Source organism: Brachyhypopomus gauderio, chromosome 6 (assembly GCF_052324685.1).
Source record: "Brachyhypopomus gauderio isolate BG-103 chromosome 6, BGAUD_0.2, whole genome shotgun sequence".
Classification (NCBI taxonomy): domain Eukaryota; kingdom Metazoa; phylum Chordata; class Actinopteri; order Gymnotiformes; family Hypopomidae; genus Brachyhypopomus; species Brachyhypopomus gauderio.
The window spans coordinates 24,109,416-24,135,327 of record NC_135216.1 but is presented as its reverse complement, the minus strand read 5'-3'; the positions used below and the strand labels follow the sequence as shown (position 1 = coordinate 24,135,327).

The window sequence follows — 25,912 nt, the reverse complement described above, 5'->3', positions numbered from 1 at the left end:
TCTGTGGAGAAATGTTGGGCACTTTTCATGTATCAAACATGCTGTCTGGGGTCAATCGCGTCCAAGAAGAATTACAGTCTCATAAATAATTTCTCATCCATACTTTTACCTAACAAAATACCATCTGAGCTTCTATCCAGAAAGAGAACCTGTCCTGTCTTCCTCGATTGAAAACCCCGCACCTGTCTCAGAAGAGCTGAGCGCAGGCCTGTTGAGCGAGATGGAGACGGAGAAAAGAGAAACACCACAGGAAAGTTCCAGATGCGATCGCTTTTTTTGTTGTAGTTGTTGTTGTTTGTTTGCGTGTGTAAACGCAGTTGTGATGAAATATTGATGCTCCTTTCCAAACTGTCTTGTAAAGTCATCTCGTCTTTTTCTGGCCTTCCATCTGCAACACCAGAGTTAGAAGAGAGGAGAACGCAGCTGTCAGAAGAGATGAACTCAGGCTTCCCGCGTCTGCCTGTCAGAAACGACACTCCCGCTTTTCCGAACAGGCAGTATCGCCAACTTCCCCCTGTCTTTCTGGCTCGCGCTCTCACGTTCTATCCCCCGCCCGCTCGTCTACGGCTAACCCAGAGCCCGCCATCGCCTGCCAGGTGGTAATGAATTGCCCGTGGATTTTGCAGATGTGACAGGACCGGTTGGAGAGTTTTGAGGAGTGCGATGACGACCGTGATCCGCTCCCGTTTTGGAAATGGAGAAGTTATTCGAGATAAAGTTTAACATGAAGAGATTTTTTTTGTAGTCACAGGACAAAGTAAAAAATACAAGCAGATAAATATTGTTATGAATATTTCTTCCTCTCTGCTTCCCCCAACAACGTCTATGAGTGAACAAGTAACTCCCAGAGCCTTGTGAGCCTACAATAGAGGGCCATCTCCTCGCCGGAGACTGCATCTGGGAGGTGGGAGGGAAATGGGGTTGGAGAGAGGGGACAGAACCCTTAATGATGGCTTTAGGAAAGGAATAAAGAATACAAGAGTGTGAAAAATAAAAGAAGCCGCACAAAACGGGGAGAGAGGGCGGAACGACGTCGGCGGAGGGCAGGGGCAGTGTGCGACCGAGGCCCAGCACAGAGTGTGTGAGGAAGGAGAAAGCTGTTTTGTCTGGAAAGCTGTGACAGGGAAAAGGGATGGAGGGTGTGACATGTTTGTACAGTGGTCCTTATTGGCATCTATCATGCGAGTAGCTCTCCCATGACTCTTTCTCTGCCTTCCCTGAGGGAGACATAGACAGTGTGCAGTGTGTTGTGCTGAAAGAGTGGCCACTAGCTTTAATATGCCTCTCCCTCTCTCTCTCTTCCTTTTTTGTTATCTCTTATTGCTCTCTGGTCCCCCTGTGTGATTGTGGGTTCGAGTGTGAGGAAACCTTCATCTTTCTATCTCTTCTCATAGTGTGTTTGTCGACTCTGAAGCAAAAGATTGTTTTGTGTCATGGTTCAAGCATTGGTCTTTTAGCCAGCTGAACTTCAACTCATTTCTTATAATGTCTTAGCAGTGCTGAGGTCCGTGTATAATTTAATAAACTGTTTGCACGTGTGTGTGTGTATTTCCGTGTGTGTGTGCATATGTATTTGTACGTGTGTACTGCATGTATGTGTAAATTTGATCATATAGAGAATGTACCCACCCCCACCTGCTTTAAAACAAAGGTCTTACTGGAAGCAAGATTCTGGTTTCGAGAGCTTCCCATTGGTCAGGCATCTGAATTAGCATGTTTTAAAGGCAGAGATGGAGACAGAAATAGAGGCGACCTCCACGTGTTATTCCCCCAGCCTCCCCCCTACCCCCCCACCCCCCTTCCAGCATAGCCAGAGCTCACGAAACGCGGTAGGACATTCGTAGCGTGTCAGGGGCCTGTCCGTTTGCAGAGAAGCATTCGCGTACAGCGTCACAGGTTTGAGGCGACCGGTGTCTTTGCGTAATGTAAAGGTTTCTGACGGGAAGAGTTCTCATCTGGCCCTTCCCGCCATCTGACTGACTTTCAAAGCTAATGCGCACTGTATCTTTCTCGCTCACACACCTTTTGCTCGTCTCCAGCATCGTACTGCAGGGAATGAGTGTTAAAGGGAGTGAGGAGGAGACTATAAGAAAGAGACGGCAACCGCGCAGTAACCATTGTCCTGTTTGCATGGTTAAGTCTCTTTCTTCCCGAGCGTCTCTCCCTGATGATGGAGCCATCTACAGATGGAACGTTACCCAAATCAAAGGTATCTACACAGAGCAATGGTTCTGCGGTTCCTGCAGGCTTTATTACTGCCAGGAAAATCTACTGTGAGCAGACACAGATGTCTCATTGAGGACTGTCCTCTGTACACACACACACACACACACACACACACGTATGAGCATTCTGAATGAGCATTATTTGACAGAATATATGAGGATTAGGGATGGTTAGGTAAGTCCTTTATTTTATTATTATTTAATTTGAATTTTTTTTTATTAAAAAAGTATTAGTACTCAAATCTCTAAGGAACTCATCTCGCCCTCAATTGAAATCCAACCCCGTGTATAAATGTTTTATTATAGTGTATTTGATATTTTCCTTTAGTTACACATTTAGCTCACACACACTTGACAGGAGCAACTTTTTTCTCAGTAATTGTGCACCTTGTGAAATATTCCCTTACTCATAAGTCCCAGAAACTAAACATGTTCTGTGCATGCACTTCTGGATGATCAGATATCTTTGTCCTGTTTGGTTAATGTCTCTGCTTCTGTGTTGTGTAATGCAAGGCCAGTTTAGCTGGACTGCCACGTAGTTCTCATGCATGTATCCTGTGACTATTTATTTATTTATTGCAAATGAAATATAAAAAATATCACTTTCAGAACTAGGGAAGAACATTCTGAAGTGATGTAAAAATATTACTGTTTCCACGATGAGCCCGATACAAGCTCGTACTGAATATATTTAGGTAATAACAGATGAAATGAAACAGGTTCAGCAGATTTGATGTAGGGGGGGGGGGGGGGGGGGGGGGGGGGGGGTTCATGCTCAAGTTTCAGTCATAAAAAGACATTTTGTGCCAACTCATATGTGTAACTGCTCAACCAGATCATGTTAATTCATCAGCATGGAGTGTCAGTCAAATTTTAACACTGAGCCGAAATTTATATTCTCATTCCAGGCAACATTTGGTGGAAATAGCGAGCTTGGATTAAACGCGCATTAGATTGGCTGCATCTGGGAATGGGAATGTTTCAGATATGTGACTTTGGTTGATTTAAATTAAATTACCCTCTTAGACTCTTAGTCTAATCTTATCAGAAATAACCCCAAATATGTTCATATTTTATTCATTCATCCATCCTTCCATTTATTTGTTTATGTTTGTTTTATTTTTACACCCCCAAGTTTAAAGGCTCAGTATATAATGTAACTCAATATTCTTCCATACCATGGCACTTTATTCAAAATAGCCTGTCAATAAATGTTTCTAAATTGATGGAAATATGTTACATATACTCCATTAAAATATGAATTAATATTTCACATCACATAACCATAATTATATTGTAACTACACTGTTTCATGGTGTAGTTACTGAAGTGTAGCAATGTGTTGTTATGGTGTGATCCTCTGCACTCTGATAATGGAAAGTAAATAATATTTGCATAATATAATATAGAAATAACATAATATAAAATAATAATTGAATAATTTATTCAGATAAATAGTTATTATATAACAATACCAACCGTATGATAATACCAAACATATTACAATTCCCAACATACTACAATATTAAAAGTATTTAAAAAAACAGAATAGCTACTCGGCCACGTGCCTGGCAGTACTCTGAGCTACTTTTCCACAGGTGACTCAGGGTAGGCTTTTAAAATCGTATTACCTCCACTCAACCTGCTTTTAAGTTACTTTAACTTTTATTTCACTGAAATAACAAAATCTTCTCTCCCGTGAATATGGCAGTTCTCTCTGCGGTTATGGACAGACGATGAAGCACGTTCGTTATCAGTAATCTAGGAAGCAGTAAGACTGCACCGGCCGTCTCAGCTCAAGAGCAGGTGGGATGGGACCCTTCTGAGGTCCGATAACCACGGGAACAGCTACAACGGCCTGAAACCTTAAAGGTTGGTTTCTGCGTGTCTCCATATACCATCGCAACAGAGATGCCAGGTGTAGCAAAATTATTTAGGATGTTATTATTTTGCTATACTAGTGTCAGGAGAATGCTAAAAACTGGATTTTTTTCACATTTTGTTTTTTAAAGGACATAAGGTTTAATTTATTGTAAAGTTGTCAAAGATTTTGCCCTACAGATTTGAACGAAAATGGTTTCAGGCAGACTACTGTCCACCAGACCTTTGATAATGCGGACACAGGAGCGCTCTTAGGATGGATTTAGACCATGACGCAACGCAAAAAGTTTGACCCTACTGATGATCTGCACTTGCAACAGTAATCATGCTCAGCGTGAGTGGAATGGTATGGAATGGAACTCATATTTCAGACATTTTTACTGGCACAACAATTGCTTTAAACATGATAGAGGACCCCTTTAAGCACACTGACACATGTACGTGCATACGCACAGAATTGTAACATCAGTCTTTAGGTGAAGTAGAAAATGCTTGTGTATCTTGTGAACTCCTGTTCCTTTCCTCTGATATCAGGTTTGTTTAGGAAAAAGACAGACCTTCTTAGCAGAGCTGATGCAATCTGACTTGGGCTTTATCGATCAGGTTGTCTTTCCCCTGCCCTCTGTCTGTCTCTGTCGCTCTGGGAGAAACATAAAGAGTGTCAGATGCTTTGTCACTGGTGAGGTTTCACTTTGTAACTGAAGTGCTCTCTCTCTCTCTCTCTTTCTCTCTCTCTCTTTCTGTCTGTGTCTCTCTATCTGTCTCTCTGTTTTTTGGCTCTCTCACACACACACACACTCATTCTACACACACATACACACACCACTTCCTGATCATTTACTGACAACATTATTATCCGGATCAGAACTCATCGATCCCGCCATACTGCTGGGAACACACGCGCGTGCGAGCACACTCGCACATGCGCAGGCCCAAAGCGGCTTGTTTTACGGAAGTAAAACCGCTCCTTACTGCAGGAGTTCGGAACGCAGGCGAGCCCACCACCGTCTGGCCTACGGTTTGCTCCTCGGCTCCGAGCGGCCGAAACCTCTCCCCCTCTCCCTCTCTCCCCCTCTCCCCCCTCTCCCCCTCTCTGAGTGCTACACTCCGAGGCACTGCGGTGGCGAACCCCTTTCCCCACCTTAGGTCGAAGGTCGCGAGGCTTTGCGCGAGCAGCGTCCGCGCACCCCCTCTGGCTCTTTTTCCGCGTCTCACTCCCTTTCTGTCTCTCGCCCACACTCACCCTCTCCTCGAGCCGCTCTCTAAATGGGAGAGAAGAGAGCTCGTGCCCTATATAGAAATCCCAGTGGGAGCGCATGAATCTCTTCTCCTCTCTGAGTAGCTGTTTTGTCATGTTTTATATCACTCAACTAATAAAACACAACTCCTTTTTTCCCACTAAATCTTCGGGTCCCTAAAGAGCTTTGTTCTAAATGTACTGCAAACACAACTGTTTGCCTTCAGAACATGTTATTTTTTTTCCCACTGTCCCCATCCTCATTGCACAATTTTCTATTCACTCTGTCTCTCTCTCCCTTACATTTTAGAAAGCTCCCTCTTTCTTCGTCCATAAAGTGGAACACAAAGCGAAGCGAATGTGACGTCTTCTCAGCTACGGTCCTCCCAGATGAGCAGCCAGCCAGTTCTGTCACTAGAGAGGACAAGAGCATTTGAAACGCTCCCTTGTTCGTTACTGAGCGTTGTTACTCTTCGTCTGATTGGCTAAATCGTCATCTGAATTGTCCTTTTACCACGAGACCTGCGTCTCACTAACGGCGTATATGTAGATGAAAGGACGTCAGGCAATCACGCGGCTGCAAGGCGCACGCACACTCGCACACAAACACACACTCACACAGACACACACACTCACACAGACACACACACTCACCCACAAAGCGGCCTGTCTCCCAGGCTTTTCTCGGCCCGACACGGGAGATGTGTTTGAAGAAGACTCCTGGCTCACTCTGTCATAAACTAATCGCGGCATTTCCTTAAGAGAGCTGCAGAGCACGTGTGATCCACCTTGTCTTGGTGCTGCTTTGCCTAGCGTAGCGACGTGGAGGCTGGGAGTTTTGGTTTATATATCTCATCACTTCCAACAGTCCATAATATTCGTTGTTGTTCTGTGTATTTGGATTGGTGGCTGGGTGATGTTGTCAAGATCAGGCTGTGGCTCAGCATTTCATGTTGCCAAGTGCAAACCCGATGTCTTTACTGATGTCTTTACCCCCCCTTCCCCATTAACTGTTGTGGTGACCCCCAAAGAGAGGACTCAGGTGAGCCATCTCCGGCCGGACATGTGGCCAGGAGCTCTGGCCCAACTGGTCACCCTAAAGTGAGACCGGAGAGCGTTATTGCTAAGTGGGCCTTGGCCCACTAAAGTGCCCTGGTGTCTGTGTTTAACAGGACCATTAAGAACGGACAGGCAGATCAATACGGAGAGAGAGAGGGGGAAGAGAAGGAAGGGGAGGGAGAGAGAGGGGATTGCGGGTCTGTCAGGGTGATGGGTAGTTACTGCCTGATTGTTCCAGAGTGTCAGTGGATCTAAAATGCACTAATTCCTCTTTCCTGCTAATGTCCCCTAATACACCATAATACACCTGAGTCTGTTGCAATTAAGTAAGCTCCTCGCGGGGCACTGCGGACTCTCCAAGTAAACAACAAGCACAATCAAGGTGCAGGGATGGGGGCGGAGCAGTTTGATCTGACGAATCGAGTTCATGTACGTAACAAAGCCAGTTGTTCCAATTGGTCAAAAAAATTAAATGCAGTGTATATGATGTGACGAGACAATGAAAAAAATTGCAGTTAACGGTTCAATAAGGTGGAATTTTCAATGGCCCCAGTCGTTTGCAGCCAGGAGTGGGCGAGCCGAGCTTTCGTCTAAACGTTAATCGTAAGGTTTTTTAGTAAAACAGTTCCACAATCAAGAAGATAACACCTAGCTTCATCTATAGAGCGGAGCTGGCCACTCCGCTCCTGAAAATGTACCCAACGACCAATAATGTCTTGCAGTAGTCCGTGCGCATGTGCACGATAGTGTGTGTGTGTGCGAGTGTGTGCCAGTGTGTGACTGTCTTCTGTGTGGATGTTTATGGTGAGTGGCAGGCTGATGTATTTATTTCTCCCTCTCTGTCTCTCTCGCTCTCTCTCTCTGTCTCTCTCTCCCTCTCTCTCTAAGGGGGGTGTATGAAGTAGTGAGTGTTTGCCTGCGGCGGATCCTCCTGGCAAAAGCTGCGTGGTGCTGTCTTCCTCTGCCACTCCTCCATTAAGGATGCAAGGTGTGTCAATCAGCTCCCCCGCGCGCGGGTTTATGGGAAGACAGCGCGGCGAGGAGGTGCGGGCACAAACAGGTGGCAAGCAAACTCGCCCGCCATGCACCCGCCGTTTCCAACCCGGATGAGAAGGCGACAAGTGTGCTGACACACACATGCACACACACACACACACACACACACACACACACACACACACACACACACACACACACACACACACACACACACACACCACCCCACACACACCTCATTATTAACTTGGAAGGAATCGAGAGCATTTGTCCACATCTCCCACGTTTTTTTCCCCCAACCTCTCCTCTCACTCTGTCTGTCTCTCTCTCTACCAGACACACACACACACACACAGCCCGCCATGGATAAAATTGAGTCGGTTTTCTGCAATCTCTCTCCTCTCCTTGCTGACACAGGTGATAAGCTGTGGAACTAGCAGTGGCTACACCTCCCATGTCTAGCCTGACGGTTTGGGCCTGGTGGAATTTAAGCCTGAGAGGGAAGTATCACGGCGATGGAGAGACTTAGGTCTGGGAGAGACTTGGGTCTGGGAGAAGGCTTTCGACCTCCCAGTAAGCTTTCAGCTATATGTGATCAACGTCTCCCCACAAACGCACGCCTAGAAGCTGTTGGCAGAGCATGAAAGAGTGAAGGGGAGTGAGCCCGTTACAGCAAGTCCGTTACAACAAGTCCGTTACAGTGAGCCGACTAAATCCGTCCTGTTACAGTGAGCCCATTACAGTTAGCCCATTAAACTGAGCCTAATACAGTGATCCTGTTACTGAGCTCGTAACAGTGAGCCCATTAAAGTGAGCCTGTTACAGTGATCCAGATACAGGGAGCCTGTTACAGTGATGCAGTTACAGTGAGCCCACTAAAGTGAGCCTGGTACAGTGAACCCATTACAGTGAGCCCATTAAAGTGAGCCTGTTACAGTGATCCAGTTACAGTGAGCCTGTTACAGTGAGTCCATTACAGTGATCCAGTTAAAATGAGCCGATTACAGTGATCCAGTTAAGGTGAGCCTATTACAGTGATCCAGTTCAAGCGAGACCGTTCCAATGATCCTGTTGCAGTAAGCCTGTTACACTGAGCCTATAACAGTGAGGCCATTACAGTGAATGTTACAGCGAGCATGTTACAGTGATCCTGTTACACTGAGCCCATAACAGTGGGGCCATTGCAGTGAATGTTACAGCGAGTCCGTTACAGCGAGTGTGTTACAAAGCTTCACCACATAGATAGGGTGAGTATATTATGTCTTTAAGAAAGAAACGTATGTGTACGTGTAGTAGTGGTTCTTGTGGTGAGCTATTCTGAGAGTCGTATAGAGTGTGAAGTCCCTTGCTGAACTTGCTTGAAACAGATTGTGTAAACACACTTGGAAGCTTTTCGCCGTTTGCTGACGGACGGAGGCTCTGTGACTCAAGCTCCGTGAACTTTATTTTCTTCTTCTTCTTTTGAAAGTATCTCACATTCTAATGTCTGTGTAGGTGGTGAAACTGGCAGTTTGTGTTTTTAAGAGCCTTCGGTACAGCAGGTCATCTCAAAATGTACCGTTTTACCAGCTGTCAACTGCAATTTAGTCATAAATTGTCAAAAACAGGGAGCTGTGATCTTGGGCTTTGTGGTCTCCTCCTGCGTAGTGCTGCAAGCCAAGTGCACAGCTCCTCGTTCTACCAGTGGCAGGAGCACGTCAGGAACTCCATCCCCTCTTCTGCACTCGCACTGCTGTTCTGCGATGTGGAGCCAGTACATTAACAGATACTTTATCCTGGGCCACTGCCAGTGTTTAGCGTACATCTCACACACACACACACACACACACACACACACACACACACACACACACACACACACACACACACACACACACACACACACACACACACACACACACACACGTATCAGCTGTGTGGGTGACTCTCCCCAGCAGCAGCAGGAGGTCAGGTGGCTCGCTGCAATGCATGCTGGGAGAGTGGGAGTACGGGGGCGTGGGGACGACTATTTTCAACTTGGGTTTTTAAAATCAATGCCGAATGTTGCGCAGATCGCCAAAGATGATGGCCCACAGTCGTAGAGGAGATGCTGGGGATTTTGGCATAGTAAGAACGGAATCTTCCTTCACCTCGGAGCTCAAATCTCGGGTTCAGGACTCGTTCCTGCTCTTCTGTGCACTATAAAGGTCAATCTTCCCATCAGTTAAAATGAAAACAAAATGGTCTAAAATCTGTCTGTCTAATCTATTATATCAATTTGTTGACTGTCATCTTTAATAAACCACCGTAAATTGGTTAAATTTGTGATTAAATTAGTGAAATTTGTAGTTAATGCCCGGCACAAAGTTATTAACAAAGCATTACCAGGACGGGAGCGTTGGAGTGTCAGCTTGCAGATGAGGTCTACATGACTGAGTGGGCTGAAACCGCTCGTGTTCTGTCGAAAAAACTCTGCCTAGATCCGTCATAAATCCACAAGTCACGTCCTCACTCGTGTCGAGTGCAGCGCTAAACTAGTTAGTTCAAAGCACAGACTACACAGGGGTGTGTGTGAATGTGTGCGCGTGCGTGGGGGGTGGGATGGGGGTGATCGGTCCACAACAACAAACAACAAAAAATTTTTTGAGGGTGTTGCCATGGTAACCACATTAAACTCCCAAACTCTTTGTTCGGGTCAGTATCAGTTAAGGACCGGACTCGGCTTCGCCGCTCCAGACAGACAGCCCCAAAAACAAGGCTCTACTGATTGTGCCATGAATAAATAAAAACATTAACAGACAAACGTCGCGGAAGAGGACCGAAATAAAGAACGACGAGTGCTGGAGAGCGTGGAGACCGTGCGGGCCTCTGCTGATCCTGCCGTGTGTTGGCGTGATCTGTTGCCCGCGGAGAGGCGTGGCTGAAGTCCTCGGTGCGGGAGGCGCTATGACAACGAGCACACAGCTGCTTTCACAGCTGCCATAATGGAAACAGATTCACTAATGACTCCAGGCTACGGTTACAGCAGTGTCACTAGCGTCCGGCTCGCCGTCGCCATGGCAACCAGGCCACCGCATACCTTACGCTGCTCCCGACTGCCACCTGATGGCTGAGCCAACCTGAAACAACACGAACACATGTAGACACACACACACACACACACACACACACACACACACACGTGCGTGCAAAATATCATCTACTAGCCAATCCGTGGGGTTAAAAGGGTACACTTCCACGTCTTAGAACAGAATGTAGTATGACGCACAGGGTAGAGAAGAAATACGTTATTAGGTTAGCTGGGGTTGGTTAAACCAAGCAAAAAAATAACAGATGGACACGACATTCTGAGCCTTAGGCAACAAACATGTCCCATTAAGCTCTGTCCTTCAATCACAGCGTCCCTCCCTGTTTAGGTGCACACACACACACACACACACACACACACACACACACACACACACACACACACACACACACACACACACATAGATACAGCAATACAGTGATATGCTGGTCTAGCATTCTTTCTGGGCTGGCCCTTATTGTGTTCCGTCCTGTGTCACTCTCTCCGTCTCTCACATTCTGTCCATTTTCTCTTTCTTTTTGTCTACTGAACACTGGCAACACCATGAAAGCATGAGCCGTCATGGGATCTTGACGGCTGCCCGCTAATTGCTGACCCTAACACGCCCAATTAGAGGCAACACGCTCCCTGCATGGGCCCGGGGGACTACACGTCCCAGCATGCCGAGCACAGACGCGCCCACAACAACACGCCGCAGCGACGAGGACCAGACGCTGCCCGCTTTCTTCCCTTGTCATATCTCCCCCCCCCCCCAGGAGGCAGTAACCAAAGCACCCAGAGAGGATCTCGGGCCGGCTCGGGCTTTAAAAGTTGGCGTGCATGTCGCCCCGCTGTTCTTGTCCTGTCTGTTGAGATTTAAACCTTCTACTTTCATAGGGACCGATTCATTTGAGGTGTGCTAAAAGGTTTCCGAGAATCTGTAATCCTTTTCATGAATGACAACAATCGTATGTTGTCACATGTGGACATGGGTGTTAAATTGTCCATTTTTGGTGAACTTTGCAGTTGTAAAACTCTTTGTGGGTCAGGAGCAGTGCTACAGGCGTTCCAGGTGAAGTTCTGAGACGAACAGTCAGCCGGCTGAAAGGTGGCCCTGTCCATCAATGGCCCCAGGAGGCCTTCAGCTTGTTGATTCATTATCACTTCACTTTCACTGTCGCTTTAAGAGAGCTAGCATCCTGCTAACCTCAGACCCATGAGAACTCCGTTACCCTCCGCCCCCATCGGTCACGTACTACAGAGCATGAGGCAAACGAACAGGTCCTGATGTGGTACACAGACACCGTCACACACACACCACCAGCTGACAAGCACAACACCTTCACAAAGAAGTATGGTGACCATGGAAATAAACTGCGTTGTTTTGGAAAATGTCAATGTCCCAGTGCTTGATATTAGGACCAGGGTATTATTGAATATTCTTTAAGTTTGAATTACCTTACAGAAGAGAATGGCTAAGCCACCTTTTAAAAATCAAAGTCGTGCTGAAGTTAGAGAGAGAAGGAGACGCTTGAAGGGTTGTGGGCTACATTTTAATGTTGCTGTTGTGTAGCAGCTTTGTGTTTTGTGCTTTATTTGGTGATTTAAAGACTTTTAAATCAGTATAACGTAGCCTCTTACTCAAGCTGGCGAAGGCTACAAATAAAACTGATCATTACAGCCGCGTTTTGGTTCAGATAAAAGATATTGCCTTACTCCCGAAAAGTAGAGGGAGAAGATGGTGTGATGTGAACACAAAAGAGTTGGGAGATCAACTCTTACCCCGGCATTTAGCTGCGAACACCCTTTTCTGTTCCCTGTGGTTAGTGCGCTGCACGTTGATTTCTGCGACACTGACACTTCGCCCTGGAAGGGGACAAAAAGCGAAATAGATAAATAACACAACAGCGACAGAGCGCCGTAATCCCTTTTGTTTCGCTGGATTTGTTCCTCTCATGTGCTTACGCAAACAATCCCCCGTTAGGAGGAAAAAAAAGAGGTCTTGGATGCCCCTTCCTTCCGTGTGTGAGAGATATAGATATTTAGTGACTTTGATATGTAAACCTACAAAATCTTACCTAAGGCAATACGATCATCGCTCTACCACAATCCGGTCAAATCAGGAGTAAGGAAGAGAACAAAGGAGATGGCAGCGGACACAAAAGAGCCATGCAAATCTCTCCTTCAAATAAGCACGACACAAGGGGAAAGGGAGAGTGAAAGGATGGATGGGGAGATTAAAAAGAAAACAAAGCCCCCATTTGGCCAGCAAAAAAACCCAAATAAATAAATAAAATGCAAGGTAAAACATGGCTTTGTTGGGTTGGGTTTCAAATCCAGTTTGCTCAGATCCACGGCTACAGTTAAGCATTTGAAATTCGTGTGTGTGTATGTGTGTGTGTTTTTCACAAGGTAGCCTAAAATGTAGCCTGTTAACCACGAAGGGTTAAAAACAGGAAGAAAGTGGACAATAGACTAAGTGCTGCGCGCTCTGAGGGCAACGCATCACGCTAATTTAACCGAGCATGTCTGTGCGCTGCAGAGGTCACATCCAGAGACTTCTCTGTCTGCGAGTTCACAATGCGTTTTAATGAAACACACAATGGAGTAACCGCTGCCCATTTAAAACGCCTGACCTCGGACTTTAACACGAGGCTAGTAAATTAGCCGCAGAAGACAGCTTCAGCTGAAAGGTCACTCGCGTGTTTTTCCACCGTTCTCTCTTTGACATAATCTGAAACTGAGGGTCTGAAATTAGCTTTACCCCCCCCCCCCCCCCCCCTCCAAAAAAAATGACACGTTTATTTACATAACTGCTACGGACAGGAAGAGCAGCACTGCACCAGATCAAAATCAACACATTGTTTTTGCCACGTCGCCCAGTGGCCATCACTAACTAGCTGGGGGATATCGGTTGTCAAAACGGACGGTCTGTAAAGGACTTCAAATAATCTAATCTAGCGAATCTCTGCGAGTTCGTTCCCAACACGTCCCTGACCCCATTCTGTTGAGGAGAGACACAGACTGGCTCGCGCACGCAGCCCTAATCCACCCAGTCAATAAGAGCGGAGAGCGCAAGACCGCTAGACGGGTGGCGCGCGGGTGGCACTTGTTCGACTTTGCTTGACTCTAATGCCGACGTCTCCTCAGGGAATGGACTTTATTTCGGCTACATTAAGGGATGGCTATAAAAAACATTAGTGTCAAATTGGGTGAGCTTTTATGGTACATCACGTAGGGGAAGAGGAGGAGGGATACTTTTATATATCCTGACTAAACGTGTCACAACAGCGTTGCTTGTTTTTAATGCCATAAGAAAGTGACCTGTTGTTTTAACAATGCGCCAAGCGCGAGGGTTTTCCTCATCTTGCAACTATTTTACTTATTCCTTGCGGAGTATAAAAATAGCAGTTGGCTTGACACAATAGCCTCAGACGATATGCCAGTTGCTTGTAGTTTTGATTGCTCAACGCCAGTGTGAGATCGTAACCATAAAATGCAATCATCTGTGCTCATAACGCAAAATGTCGCATCAGTGAAATTGGACTTCTACGTGTGTGCGTGTGTTTGTGCACATGTCGGTGTGTGCACGCATGTATGTGCAGGAGGCCTCTCTGTAGTGTGTGTGTGTGTGTGTGTGTGTGTGTGGCGTCGAATACAGCAGGGAGTAGATGGAGGGCCAAGTGTGACAGGTGGACAGGCGTGATAAGGAACAAGCACCAAAGCTCTGGAGAATATCCAGCCGAGAGCTGCTAATAGCTGATACTCATCAGTGATAGAGACTTCCTATCTCTCCCCTCTCTGTCTCTCTGTGTCTATGGACTAGTATGTTCATTCAGGTTTATCCCAAATCCCTCCCGCCAACCCCCACCTCCCCACCTAAGTGTATCTCCTATAACGATGACAAGACCCTGTGAGTTGGGGATTTGTCTTGGGGAACTAAACAAAATACCATTTAGCTGTAAGTAAAGGGAAATGAACTTTGAGCGTGGCGTTTATCAAAAGGATAAAAGAACAAAAACGAGCTTGATCGGAAACAGCTGTAACTGTTATCACTTTTATTTATTTTTGTATTCAATTTCTGACAGCACGATGTGACCTCTTTTGCACGATCGATATGATTCCAAAATCAAAATGCATTCCGTATTAAGTTGCAAAAGGATCAAATCCTCACTTGTTTATATTTAGTTGTTTAGTGTTTGGTGTACAGTATCTTTTGTGCAGGGTAATCTATCACGATCGTGACAAACAGTGAGTCAATCAGCAGTGTGGGAGGCAATGTGTCACAAACACACAACGCCATCTGCTCGGAGTTTGCTCAACAAAGATCGATTGTGCTCGAGGATGCTCTCCCTCTCGCGTGTTCTCCCTCCCTCCCTCGTCCTCGCGCCTCCTCTCTTCTCCTTTTGTCCGTTCCTCATGTAGGAAAAAAACGTGTGATGCCAATAACACGCACCATACAGGACGACGGACAGCTCAGCTGACAGCGAAAATCACACTTTTACTTCCCTTTGCTCTGCCCAGTTATCCGCGCGACGGGCCGCGCGTCCATTTCGACGTTCTCGGTTTTTGCACTTGTTTTTAACAACTCGCTAATTATTGGCGCCACGACCTCTTTAGGTTGTACAATGTTGTGCCTTTGTTTCAGCTAATCTACTCTACCTCTTGAAGATGAAGACGGGGGACAGAAACGCCGTCTACCAAACTTTTGTGTTGTTTAACCTCTGCAACATTCAAAGTCACCACCAAAAGTCCAATGGAAGAGTCGGATCAGAAGATGCTTCTCTGCGGCGCCCCCACACGCCCTTCATGGAAATCTGGATCCTCGCATTACACGAGATGTACGACACAAACCTGCTAATGTAACGTGGCTACTGCAATTAAGGCACAGCGTCGCAAGCAGGGTCAGGGCTTAGGTAAACACGTCACCCGCTTCGTACGCGAGAGCAGGGGGTGGCGGAGGGGAGGACGACTCGACACGGATAACTTCAGCAGGGGCTACTCGCCCCCAGAGCCGTAGGTCAGGACCCACCCGGGAGCGTCATGTTGCACCGGGCAAACTGGGCGTCTCTTCGTCCAGCCGGTCTGCTGCTCTGTGCCCTTTGGCTCCTGACATGCCAGTTAAAGTCTAGCTGGGGAACGGATGACTGTGTGGGCCACGATCGTCTTTGCCGAGAGATCGGGAGCTGGTGTGTTGACAGAGATGTCCGTGAAAGCAACGCGTCCGGAGACGTTGGCCTCTGTAAAGCCGGCGGGTCCTACCCCCATCAGGCTTGCTGCTGACCCCTGTTGTGGAGTTTGCACCCGGGCAGGTGCGCCCATGATTGCGGGGTGTGTGAGCGGGCATCCGTCAGGGCAGCCCTGCCCCTGGAGGGAATGTAAAGTGGGGGTCCTACAGCACGAGGGTGAGGCCCCTGTCTGTTCACCTGCCAGGCGGGGGCAGAGAGAGGTCTATAGGCACAGACTGCCTCTCCTGGCCTGGTGTTCCCCACGGCTTCTGGGGTCAAGGTGGATCCTTTCACTCTCTCAGAAGTTGCCGTCGTTCTGTCAGCCGATCTTGTTTTATACAGCATTTTAACATTCATATCATATCAGTATTAGTTGTTTAGGTTCCTCCCCCTCTCCTGTCTCAGTTCAGTCCTTGACATGCTCGTGTTTAATCTGGGTATGCCAGCAAGTAAAAAAAAGGAATCTATTGTTGTTTATTCCTAAAGAATGAAAAGAATAAGCAGGAAAGAAAGAATAATGAATCAACATTAAAAATACTCTCCAACACTGTAAGAGTGTGTCATTCTCTGTTTTTTAACACCCCAAAACCTCAACACTTTTCTCTCCTGGGTAAATGGTCCCACTCGCCTGGTCTGCCTATGAACAAACATCTGCTGTGGGAGCAGAAAGTTCCCTCGACAAAATTCCTTTAACAGATCCACCCATCTTTCGTACGATTTAATCACGTGTTAAATGGAAAGAGCCTCAAAACACACTCCAAATTGAACCAAAGTCCAATAACAAATTTGCAGATTTTTAATGAAGGGTATCTCCAATCCCTTCCCCTTTCCATCACTGTGTCTTGTTACCTGATTTATTCACCTCTGTATTCCTTTGTTAATTCACTTTCTAAACACCTGCTTTTGCCCCGTTGATAATTATAACTGGAGCGTTTTATTTATTTTTTATCTGCTTTAATAGCACGCAAGCTGAGGCTGTTTGCAGCTAATAATTACAGTGGTTGGCGTGGGGTTTGGCTCGTCTGCTATGGAAGCCCCACACCACAGTTCCCGCTGCAGTTCCCCGGTGCCAACATCTCGACTGGGACAGCTCAGCACCATGTCCCTGCCTCTCATAGCCTCACTGCGCATCCCTACAGCTGTCTCTTAGAAATCGACACTCGAAAAACGCAATATTCATCCCTCTTTAGGGACATTTATTTTGGCGATATTAGTACAAGCGTGACCTTAAAAGAGAAGAATTAATAAGATGGAAATATATCAGGAAAAATAAACTCATTCTCAAAGCCCTGAAGGAAGAGCAAACATATCACGGGCACAGATCTCACCTTTGGGAGTTGTCATACTTTGCTTTTTTCCCTCTCTCTCTTTTTCTCTCCCTCTCCTCCCTCTCTTCTACAAGTTAGCGCATCCATATCATCATTAGTGAGACTGCTGCTTCTTTAGAGATCAAATGCTGTTTTTTCTCTCTCTCCATCTCTCTCCATCTCTCTCTCTCTCTCCCAAGCATCACCAGAAAATCTGTTAGTTTTGAACTCCAGTGAGTTTGCCCCAGGGCTTTCAAAACATAGGGACGTCAATCCGTGCATGTCTAAAGCACTCTCGCAGGCCGCAAGATTTAAAAACAGAAGTGGAGTGCGCGTTTAAATGGTAAATAGACTAAATGTTGGGCATGTAAGGAGTAGAGGAATGTGCCAGCGATGATGCTGCAGTGGCTCCAATCGGGGCCCTGCCTCCAATCCTGCGTCGCCACGGGAACACCGCAAGATGGAGAGGGTGCAAAGCCCAAGTGTGCAGGAGGTGAAGGAAACACTGCCATAGACACGCAAGTCACCGTTTGGGACGAGGCCGTGGCAAGCGTTGCCAAGAGGAGTGAGTGTGGCCGTGTAAATGACTGTTTGCTCATATTAAAGAGCTGAGAGGGAGAGGGTGAGTATGAGAGAACCAGACTGTCCTAAACATCAGAAGCGGGGCTGCTTCCTTTGGCCTTGATAGGAGAAAAAGAATGTGAAACATGGCAGAAAAAGAAAAAAAAGGAGGTACCTTATTAGTAGGTGGTGAATAAATGAATGTAAGTGAAAGCATGATCAAAAAGAAAGTGTGCGAATGTGTGTGTGTGTGTGTGTGGGGGGGGGGGGGGGGGGGGTCGGGTGTGGGTGGGCGTAGGTAAGAAGAGTATCCTTTGTGGTTGTTCTGTTAATCGTGTGTGTGTGTGTGTGTGTGTGTGTTCGTGGTTGTTCCTCCACTTGGGCCTGTCCTCTCTGTGTCCTCTCTCAGAGCCCCAGAGTCACGCATCACTCATCTTGTCACATTGAACTCCAGATGCTCCTACCCAGGAGAACCATCCTGGCCCTCAACATTCCTCTTCATTCCCTCCAACAATTTAGTAATGAAATATTGATTTTTAGTTAGATTCATATTGATGCTATTAGCTTTGCATTGATAAATCACCCGACAGTGGCGAAGCAAGTGTTTGCCATGCCGAGAGCTCGGGAGATTACAGTCAAGTCATTGATGTGTTAATTTGATGGATATCTTTGATTTCTGTGTCGTTTTTACACCCCCCAACCCCGCCTCTTTCTACAAACTGTGTTGCATAACAATGCTTTAGCAGAAATCACACTGAACTGAATTTATGGCAGTCCATTTCTTTAGCAGTGCCAATAGTGTCTCTCTCCCCACTCTCTCTCTAGCTCTATCTCTCCCTTTCTTTCTTCCTCTCATTCTTTCTCTCAGCCCTCTTTATCTCTCTATTTTTACACCAAGGTGATATTATATTCCTCACATCTTATCACCCACGCAGTAACACACTGTCAGCCCGCTAACATCCCAATTAGTGTCTTAAGAGAGAAGCACTGTACAAACAAAAAATCAGTCCCAATCTGCTTATGGGTAGCCAGTCAATAACCAGTGCAGACAGTAATGACCCGCGGATCATATTTAACAGCAGATTCCTGTTGTAGTCGGATTTAATGAATGTGAATGTGAATGAGTGTTGCATCGTTTTTCTACACGTGTATGTTAAATCACAGATTAAATTAATCTGGGAAAGTTTCCGTCAATACATTATGAAGAAAGTCAGAGGTCTTTCAAACACAGTTACTGTCCTATGGTCATCCCATATTGTGTTTGTCTTTCTCCTTTATTGGCTCATACACAGGAAATGTTAGGTTTCGTATGTCATAGCTGCCGTGACATTTTGTTTGAATTAATTGGAAATTATTGCGACGATACATGTGAGGTGCTTTCTTTGTACGTGTGCTGAGAGACAACTGCACATTGTTAAAAAAAAACACGATGTTTGTGAGGCACGCGTCCTCTCCCCTTTGACCCAAACAGAGCAAGAGCAAGTCTCAGAGGCACCAGCCATTGATCCGAACCCAATGTGACTGCATGTCTGGCATTTCCGAAGCCGGTTCCAAAGCCAGAGTCCTTGTGTCTGTCCCAAACTAAGACAGATCCAACTGGGGCAGATCATCCACCTCATTAGGTGGCCATACAACTCCGGACTTAAAGTCTTTATCCTGATTCACTGGCCTTGAAGATGGCGTCAGCTCATGAAAGGGCAAGTTTCACAAAATGGTGTCTGGTCTAGTGTCTGGCGAGTTGTCATGCTGGTATGAGATACATATGAGGAAAATGATTGTTCAGATTAAAAATGTTAACGTATGCTGGTCATATTCAATTGGCAAATTAGCGGTGAGGTTAACTTGGTTCTCATTCAGAATGATGGAGAAAACAAATTAAGTGTGATGAATTTACATGCACAGTGGAACACAGCGTAAACACAGTGGAACACAGCATGCACACAGTGGAACACAGCGTACACACAGTGGAACACAGCGTACACACAGTGGAACACAGCGTGCACACAGTGGAACACAGCGTGCACACAGTGGAACACAGCGTGAACACAGTGGAACACAGCGTACACACGGCGTGAACACAGCGTACACACGGCGTGAACACAGCGTACACACGGCGTGAACACGGCGGAACACAGCGTACACACGGCGGAACACAGCGTACACACGGTGGAACACAGCGTGCACACTGGGACGTACGTCTCATGTTCTAAAGATGCCTACTGCTTCGTCACAGGATCCAACCGGCTCGTAAGACATCATGGACGTGGCTATGGTCCCCTCCTATTTCCCCACGAATATGGATGCTTTATCGTCCGAGCTCCGAGCTCGTAAACATTTTGCCCATGTGTTGCCGTATTTACAGGATCGGCTGCGTAGTGCTGCAGAGCGAGTGTCACCGTTAAAGACGGACTGGCCCGCCTCACCGTTGTGTTGATATCAGACACAGGCTCTTCATCAGAAGAGTAATAGACCCGTGAAGCTAACCAGGAGGCCCAAGGCTGTTTGTTAGCTACTAACAAGGTGAGCTGGCTCCCAGTGAACAGCACACCACAACAGAGAGATTTATTACAGATCTCTGTGTCTGCCGGGCAAGTACTTCTCAGTATGGTGGGGCCTTGGTGTTATTGGAAAGTTTAGAGCATTATTACCACAGTGTTTTCATGAAATTTCACAGCGGGTATGGATGAGTGGAGATTTTGATGGATGCATGTAAAGGGTATGTAGCGTATTTGCTGTAAGGCCGAGGAGGAGGTGAGCAGGATGAAATATATGTGTATACTGGAAGATGCAAGAATGCCAGTGCAGGGCTACCATGAAACGGGTGAGGCCCTTTAATGCTTAGCACAAGCTATCTTCTCAGAGTAAAAATTCTGTATCCTCCTGGGCTCTGATCCCTCGGTCAATACAGTCGGCCGGAGTCATCCAGCGGTCAGCCACAGAACGGGAGGGGCCGATGGTGGTGTGTGTGTGTGTGTGTATGTGTGTGTGTGTGTGTGTGTGGGGGGGTCGAGGGGCTTTCAGCTGCGCTAATCACCGTGCTCACTGTCAATCGCCTGCCAATATTAGCGCTGCGGCCCTCATCCGTCAGCGCAGGCACTGATGGCTCCCTCGTTAGCGCCGATCACCTGCCCTCGGCCGCGGCCGTCGTGGCACCATCCATCACTCGGCCCGCGCCCATTTCCCCCACCGCCGCTAGCGGCTAATAGCTGCCGCTCGATTGTCTCCGTTACCCGGAGCGCTACAAAGTTAGCCGAGCAGCAGGGAGATGATGGGGGGGTGGGGGTTGGTGGGGGGGTAGAGGTGCTTTGAGGGGTGGAGGGCGGGTGTTACGCGAGGGCGACGGGCAGCAGCTCAAACATTTCAGGCACGGCGCGCTGGACTAATGAGCCACGGCGGCCGGATATACCTGCGCTTGCTTTGATAAAAGCGAGCTGACGCGCCAGGCCCAGATACACACTCGCCGCCGCCCCGACACGTGTCCATCCATCACCGCACCGCACTGGAGAGGCGAGACAAACGCTAGAGCGCCAGGGAGGGGCGGTGAGGGGGGGGGGGGGGGGGGGGGGGAGGGAGAGAGAGAAAGAGAGAGAGGCAATGGTGTGAAAACACCAGCTAATGCTTTGTACTCACCATTAGGGGCATGGAACATCCTCCAAATGAGATGTGCAGGCCAGAAGTCTGCTGATCTCAGTTCCCCGTCGGAACTATTCCCCATATGAGTGAAGGACGATAAAGAGCTGCTCGTCTCTGGTCTCCATCTATGTGGCTCCTGGCCTCCTGCTTCCGTCTCCCTTTATTTCTGCCAAGAAACAAGCAAAGAAACATTCACCTTTGTGGGAGAATGCTGGTTGTGTTGGTCTACATCACCTTCGTGATCGCATTTGTGCTAGTATGCCGGTAGTGTTGGTCTTTGTTGCCTTTGTGCTAGTGTGCTAGTTGTCCTGGTCTACGTTGCCTTTGTGCTATTGTGCTAGTTGTGCTCGTCTACGTTGCCTTTGTGCTACAGTGCTGGTTGTGTTTTTGGATTGCAGCGGTACTCACCGGCTGCAAGATGATTAATTCAAACGTACCAGTGGAGCAGACACTAATATTCATCACCTTGGCCACGTAGCTCTGGAACAGCGACCCAGACACTCCAACTCTCATCCTCACACGGCAGGCCGCGGTACAGCACAGCCGGCCAACCAGAGTGAGCGGAGGGGAACCGGCGAGACACGTGAAGTAGTCTACAGTCCAACATTACTTTTAGCTGTAGCCGATTAAGAGATACGAAGCGCTGATGGCTCACGCTGTAATGTTTAGCCTAACACGTTAATTAGCATAAGCGGGAACACAATGTAGCGTGTCTTTGTTCCGTACAACAGCAGCCTCATCAGTCTGGGCACCTTCGACTGTTGTGAACCTCTTTGTTTTTTTGTTGTGTTATTCATGTACTGTGCCAAAAACATTGGTACCCCACTGGTGAATAGAGGGTGTGTGTCTGTGTGTGTGTGTGTGTGTGTGTGTGTGTGAGTGTTAGTGTGCCATACCTTTTAAATTGCTATCTTTTATGCTGTGATCAAACTCGGCTCAATAGCAAAAAATAAGACTGTAAATACCAGTATCATGTGTTGCTATAGAAATCTGTTAGAGTAACACAATCCTTTTCCTGAGGCGACGGAGAAAGGGACTATTTTGTTCTATTGTTCTTTGCATTGTTGTTAAGCTTCGGTTCAAACAAAGGAGGCAGTTTATGCTGTAAACGATCTATTCATTGGAGCTTCCACTCATAGCGCTTATCAAAAATGCCTCTTTATGCTAGAGAAACGCTCTCATATGTTACCAGACAAAGCCAGAACCATGCCAGTGACTGAAGAAATATGTACTTGCTGAAATCCCCCCCCCACTCTCCCCATCTACTCCACTTACACCCCCCCCCCCCCCCCCCCCCCCCCCCCCCCACACACACACACACACACACACACACACACACACCATCCCCAAAGCTGTTGTCGCCAGGGAACAAGAGTTTACAAGCACCCCAACATAGCGGCCTCGGGTATGATTGCGGACAAAAGTGCTGACTTCATTTTCACGTTCTCCTTTCTCTCCGTAGCCAGAAGATCTCATCAGCAGTGTTTCTCTTCAGCATCTGTTATGGGTATGATGGCCACCTGTCCCACGGTCCCTGGAGACATGGAGACAGGACAGACAATTTACACATGTAAAATGCCAGAATGTGGTGTTCTCACCAAAGTCCTCCTCCTCTTGTTCACAAGAGAGCCACACACACCTTTGTGGTGCAGACAGGCTTTGTGGTGCAGACACGCCTTAAGCACACCCCTGTACCATTTTTGTTTTGTAAGTATTTACTTCATAGTGAACTACATGGTACGTGAAGAGTCTTCACCAGTCATTGTGGCCAAATTTCTCCATGGCTATCATGTGCAAACAAAAAGAACATGGCACTGTAGGGGGCTTGAACTCTTGCCATTTTTTAAATGCACACCCTAGATGGTTAAACATATCTGTAAAATGTCTGATTTCGTGTAAAGTGTTCCCCTGGGCATGGGAGGGGGAAAATCAATCCGCCTCTATGTTAAATCTCTCCCTTCTGTATTCCCGTTTGGTGATTTGTTGTAATGTTGGCAGTCTTGACACGCTGCAGAAGTTGAAAATGCCAGTTGATATGGAGTAGTCTACACCGGGCATGCTTCAAACACTCTGCCATGTTTTCTCATCTCCTTGAGCATACGAGGAACTATTTTTGAAAAGATTGATGTTGAACGTCTTCTAATGCATAGTTCTGGCAATAGGAAATCATCAGATAATATGCTAACAGTGCAATACACGGCTCATTCGTTAATAAAATGAACAAAAATACAATAGAGAGCAAATCAGTGATTTACTGCATTCTTTACTGTAAGAATGGCATCAAGAACACAAGCTTAACCTCTTGTTTCTGAAAATGCCGTGGTATTGCGAAATCCATTACATTAAAACAATCGCTGCATTATTCGTGTCTACAGCAAGTAAACGTTTGTTCATTTTTAACCAGCTGTCACATTTAGAGCTTATGCACTATCACTCTACAAAAACAGGGGCCATTTAACTCACGGAAATAGTTCCAGTGTGACAACGGAACACAGGCGGTCCCGCAGTGTTGAGCGCGAGCGGCGTCGCAGAAGTTTAAGTACCTGTTGATACGCGCGAGAAGGAAGGACGTGTTAATGGATACCGTGGCGCGTGCTACGCGGCGTGCTGGCGTGCCCGTGAGGCGGACCGCTGTCTGGCTCGCCGTAAGGCGGCAATAAAGAGTTAATGACACGCTGCGCCTACCTCACGCCTCCTCTGCCACGGTTCCCCATTGTAGAGGCCCGCGCCTCACAAAGCCGACGAGAGGGATAAGCAGACAGCAGACGGCGCGGCTGCCAGCGAGCAGGAAATGAAACAAAGAGAGGGGGGGCGGCCTGATAGCAGTGATTATTACCCAAAATATAATATAAAGATGACAGAGAGCACGAGGGGGTGGGGGACGGCCACGCCACCCACTTAGCCCCGCATAATGAAAACGAGGAAAGGTGCGAATACAGGCAAGGGAGAGACAGCCCGTTTACATGGCAGCGCGCGCGGTACGTGTGCTGAACATCCGAACGTGCCATCGAGCGCGAGGAACAGCGCGAGCGCCCAAACGCAAAAGCCCGCGAAGCCTTTTCCCACATTCTTTGGATCCGTGCCAGGTAGACTTTTGATACCAGCTTAAAAAAATCCCCTTCGCCTGGTAGTAAAGTGTATACACACTCTCTGTGCTATGATACCATGCATCTGGTTGCTCAATATATTTTTGATTCATGAGCAAAATGTTTAATTACTTGACCAATATTGTAGGCACGGCCACAATAGGCGTAGAAGCAAAACTGCACCGTGCGACGATGAGTTACGTCTACACGTTATGGAAATATTACCGTGCATTAACAGCATTCAGTCCCCCAAACAAATGAAATCCTCAGTAAGCTGACTTTAAATCAATAATTTTCAATCGAAAGTCGCCGAGTTTTGGGTCTAGTTGAAACAATGTGCTGGTCATTGCTGCGGGTGAATTAATCTTTGGATTAATGTCCTCGGCGTGGCTGATGGTACCGTCAGTGGAAGAGACTGGCGCAGGAATAAACTCTGGTCCTATTAAGGCACAATATTACAATATTTTCTGAAACAATAGAACAACTAAAGGAAAGAATGTCAAGGGACAACTTGGTAAGTTAAAGCCCATTCATTTGGTGATGTGAAAAATAGCTGTCTCCAGTCTCGCCCTCAGCCTTTATCTGAAAATTAGTTCCCATTCGGAAGTAGGATAATGAAAATGGCCAGAATATCCAGCTTTGTGGAAGTCTCTACCTGAAATATAACCACGGCCGCCCTATGTAAAACATTAAAGCCCCATTTAAGTGCAGACTCTTTCCTAGTAAAGTCAGGAGGCAGCGCACTCCCCTCAGCCTGACCCCCTCGTGCGTGCTCTTATTATGTTTTAATATGATAGGCAGATTCTATTTCCTGTCCATCAATCAGCTGCTTAAAACGCGCTGTAGTACAGATTACGATGTGCAAATCCCACATAGGAGGAATCTCAGCCTCAAAATGGTTATGAGAGCCGTTAAGAGTATAATTGACCTTGTGTTAAGTGGCATTTGCTAATGATTAATGCGGAGTATTAAAAGGTAGATTGTTTTCTAAAATATCTCTAACACGCCCAGTTTAAAGAGATAGCTCAGCGTGTAAAACCCCTCATTTCTACTTACCCAAAGTCAGAATACAATTCTGTTCCTCTTCAGCAGTGTGATGGATACGACACTTCTTTGTTTAGCACATGAATGGAAGACTTTAGCATCAGTAGGTAGTATATAATGTGCGTTCATGTGTTCAAAACTTCATTCAATTGAGTGATAATGATTCCAATTCTTTATAGTAACCGATGCGTATGTTTAATTTTGAAGCCTTAAATAGTCTTAGTACATTCAATAGTAAAGCGTACATGCAATAAGAACTACTTCTATTTTATGTTAATAAATAGTGTAGTCTGCAAAGTGCTAGCCCATAACGCTCAATATCATTTAGTTATTTGTAAATTGTTCTAAAAATGCCAGCCAATTCATGAATACATGCATTAAAAAGGCCCTAATAAATTCTTGCCAAGTGTTTAAAGCTAATCAATCTACGTGTCAGTTGTCCATTGCAATAGCTTTAAGCTTACTGCAACTGCTTAAGTGTTAGAAATCAGATGTTTTTTCTGATAAATGAATACATATATATTTTCAGAAATACTGTGGGAAAAAAGAAAACAAAAACACAAGGCCAGACCTTTGGTTCAAAACTCAAAAGTAAGACATCGATTTTTT

General features: G+C 46.6%; 1 long non-coding RNA gene across 4 annotated transcripts; it reads right to left on the bottom strand.

The window, feature by feature from the left end:
• On the bottom strand, positions 1–24,494 carry LOC143517387 (uncharacterized). 4 transcript variants are annotated; one of them, XR_013131934.1, is made up of 6 exons: positions 23,859–24,494; positions 23,637–23,716; positions 22,560–22,707; positions 21,171–21,339; positions 12,227–12,310; positions 1–388 (listed from the first exon to the last, which is right to left on the bottom strand). It is a non-coding gene; the product is annotated as an uncharacterized LOC143517387 (long non-coding RNA). The 4 variants fall into 4 exon arrangements; XR_013131933.1 differs by lacking the exon at positions 1–388 and adding an exon at positions 6,871–10,496; XR_013131932.1 differs by lacking the exon at positions 1–388 and having other exon boundaries at positions 12,013–12,310.
• Between the last annotated feature and the right edge of the window lie 1,418 nt (positions 24,495–25,912).